We start from the raw sequence: 4,182 nt of genomic DNA, 5'->3' as shown, positions 1-4,182 counted from the left end.
TTAATTGCTTCTTTCCAGCAATAACCCGTAGTACAGTTATTCAAACCATCCAGCTTGCATACGTGGATATATCACATTCTCCCACTCGCTCTTCTGTCTTTCTCCTCAACTCAATAATTCCTTCCTTTTGAACAAGTTCATTTCCTTTTCCCAGTACCTGCTGTACCCTTAAGATTTTATTTTCTCTTTTGTGTTCTCACGCTAAGGGGATACTACAATGTTTTACTTGAGGTTTTCTATATTTCACTTAAGAGTATGGTCTCTGATTGCATCAAATTAGGAAAAAGAAAATTCATCCTTTTATAGCTGAATAATATCCATTGTGGGGGAAAAAATTTTGATTTACCAAGTCCTCATTTGCTGGACGTTTAGATTGTTTCCACGATTTAGCTATGACAAATTGCACTGATATAAACTTGAAAGCAGATATACCACTGTGGTACTATGTTTTTATTTCTTCTGTAAAAACACCCAGGAGAGGAATATCTGGGTTAAGTTTGGAGGTGCAGATCAGGCAGGAGGAGCAGAAGACTGTGGCTAGGCTGAGGAGAGTTGAGTTCAGTGGTCCAGATGTGAGAGGAGGAGCTGAGGCTTGTGGCAGGGCCTGGTGACGTGAGGCATACTGCTAAGCCCAGTGCAGCCCAGACCATGAGGAGGATCCTCAAGACACAAAGGTGGCAAGAGGTGACTTAAGTGAGCTAGTCTGCTAGAAGACTGCAGAAATGTAAAGGAGAGGTGCCCAGACAGATCTCAAGGGAAACAATTCACATACAAATTCCCAATTTGCAATCTGTTTTGTTATACAGCTAGAGTGCTTGCTCCTCTGGTCTAAAATACAAAACCACTTGTTACCAAAATTTGTTAATTTCTAAATTACAAATGGTGTTATTAGTATTACTAATTGTACCCCTGTAAATATCATAGCATATCTGCCTTAATCCCATGTTCTCCCCTGGCTAATATCGGTGATGTTTGGGTAAAAACCTTACCAAAGCCCTATACTGAATCACTGAGGACAGTGCCAAGCACAAACCAATATCTCAGGATCAATCAATAGAGAGGACAAAAGCATTCAACACCCACAAAACAATAATCTCTGACACAGAAGAGACACCAAAAGAACACACTCTTTACAGAGAGGCTCTAATTTCAGTGATACAGCTACCTAGTATCAAGATTTCACTAAAAAGTATCACAGAAGTAAAAATAATAGAAAATGACAAACCAAAGGAGCAAAATGCAGTCGCAGGCCTTGAATTCACATAGGACAAATTCATAAGACATCACCATAGAAGAAATGAAAGGTCACATACCTGAAATATTTAAAATAATAGCAACTAACATAAAGACATACCTGCAGAAAGATATAGAGGAAGTCAGATCAGAAATAATCTCCCAGGTAAAAAAGGAAATCATAGCTATAATGAAAAAATTACTAAGCATTTCTAAAGAACACACTGAGAAAGAAAACAGAGGAGAACACAAAAATGATGTAAACCTTGAATGAATAATATAAGAAAAAATAGAATGCATGAAGCAAATTTAAAGAGATATACAGAAAATTAAAAACTGTTAAAAAGGCAAAACCATTTGAATGAAAGTGAAGATAGACTTTCAGGACTTTTTAAATTTAATTTCATTTTGAAAAGTAAAAGCAAGAACAAAAATCAGAAACAAACACAGAAACATGCAACATACAACAATACATACGTTGCAGCTTTTCAAACAAAGAATAGCTGATTAAAAATGGTTGATACATATCATAGTGATATATGGGTACCTATGTTCATAGCAGCACAATTTGTGATAGCCAAATCTTGGAAACAACCAAAATGCCCATCAGCTGAGGAATGGATGAAAAAGATGTGGTAGTTTTATACAATGGAGTATTACTCAGCTATAAAGAATGATAAACTTGAAGCCTTTATATTTAAGTTGATAACACTTGAAGATACACTCATAAATGAAATAAACCAGACCTACATGTGTAAATATCATATAGTCTCTCTGGTATAAGAACTCTAAAAAGAAACAAAAATGGAAAGGTATAACACAATTAAAAGGAAAACGAGAACTTTAGGATTAGACAATGAAGAGAGGGCAAGGAGAAAAGCTAGGAAACATGAGAAGGGCAAATTCATACATTTATATGCACAAGATGGGTAGAACAATGATCCTGAGATCTTCAGCCAGTTTTTGAACTAGCAGTTAATTGATAGGATTCTCACCCTGATTAACTATATATGCTGATACCTATGAACTCAGCAACTGCACTGAAGATAGCAATGTGCAGTGGTAGGGTCATGCTTGGAATGCCTGTCATTCTGCTCTTCTAAATACATACTGCTTGTCATAACATACCAATTACTGCCATAGTTTCAGGTAAATGTTTGTGTTTTTAAAAAGAGGTAATAAATGAAAACAAGAGACACGAAAAACATGTCACAGGACTGTCCTCTTACAACATTGTATATGGTTAGATTTCTAAACTTCTGTGTAGGGGTCCAGGGAGATAGCTTAGTAGAATAAGTGCTTCCCTGGCAAGTTCAGGGCCTGAGTTCAATCCCCGGTTCTGCAAAAATAAATAAATAAATAAATAAATAAATAAATAAACTTCTGTGTAAAAATATGTATCTAGTTATTCCTATTTTTTAAAATATTTTTCACGTTTTAAATTAATTCCTTTATATTCTGGAGGGATTTAAAGTTTACAATATCAAAACTTGATGGAAATTACCTGTTCCATGTTATGGCTAAGATGTTTGATATTCAGACAGATAGTGAAGTTAAGCTCAACTGCCTATGTTGTAAGTTACTAATAATAAGCTTCTCTTCTGGAGGCTTAACAAACTAAATTTTCAGACCAAAAATTAGACAAAAATTGGGGCCGCAAGGACAGCCAACATTTTGGTCTTAGCCTTTCAAAGTCAGTGAAGAATAAGGACATAGGAAATACTATACTGTAACTTAGTTGTGTCCCAAATTTTCTGATCAAGGAGATTATGGGGCCACAGAGGAAAGTGATCAATGATGTAGAGTGTGCCCAAGGAGAGAACACATTCTGCCAGGCTTTAACAGAGAGCAAATTGGTCAAGAAATGGCCGTGACTCTTCCACATGGCTGACACTGTACAGTACAGGATTTCAGGGTAAAGTACAGTACAGGATTTCAGGGTAAATGCTGAGGGGATTTGACTGACCTTATCAGATACTAAAGAGACATTTCTTGTTATATAGGTCTTGATTTCTCTTGGTCTTAACCATCCAGTAGAAAAGTATAAAAACAAAGTAAAAAAGGCCTTGTTAAATATGGACTACTGGAGACCCAGAGCGCAGGCCCGGCGAGTGAGTAAGACAACCCAGGCCGCGGGATCCTGAACAGACCCAGAGCACAGGCCCAGGGAGTGAGTGAGATGACCTGGGGCCCTCCAGATCCTGAATAGACCCAGAGTGCAGGCCCTGTGAGTGAGTGAGATGACCCGGGGCCCAGCAGCATCCTGAATAGATCAGGAGCGCAGGCCTGGCCAGTGAGTGAGACCACCCGGGACATGGGATCTTCATTCGACCCAGGCTGCAGGCCCAGCAGGGAACCCTTCAGCAGAACTCCCTGCAAAGAAGCTAGAGGCAAGACCCATCCAGCTGATTCAGGAGCAGAACATATTCCCAGAGAGACACAAAGGGTTCAAATATAACGCCTGCAGCAGAAAGAAGTAGAGCACAGCAGCCAGATCCAAGCAACACCCACCTGGATGAATATGAACTTCCTAGATCCAGACCTGGTGCTAAGGTAATAACTCTATCTAAGCTCTACACCAAAGGTCAGGAGACAGTGGTATACAAAATGACAAAGACAAGGAACAAAATGCAGTCTCAGGCCCCAAGTCCACCCAGTACAAATGCAGAAGACACTAGCACTGAGGAAACTGGAAATCACACACCAGATACCTCTGAAACAATAGCGTTGGCAGTAAAGAATCAACTGCAGAAAGATATAGAAGAAATCAGATCAGAAATAATTTCGGAACTTAAAAATGTAGTGGTAACTCTAATCAAAGAAGTAATAAGTGCTTATAAAGAATACACTGATAAAAAGATAGAGGAGAATATAAAAATGATGGAACCCCTGAATAAACAATTTAGGAAAGAAATAGAATCTATGAAACAGGTTCAAAGTGATATACAG

Source organism: Octodon degus, unplaced genomic scaffold, assembly GCF_000260255.1.
Source record: "Octodon degus isolate 3935 unplaced genomic scaffold, OctDeg1.0 scaffold00206, whole genome shotgun sequence".
NCBI lineage: Eukaryota > Metazoa > Chordata > Mammalia > Rodentia > Octodontidae > Octodon > Octodon degus.
Note: the sequence above shows the minus strand (reverse complement) of the source record.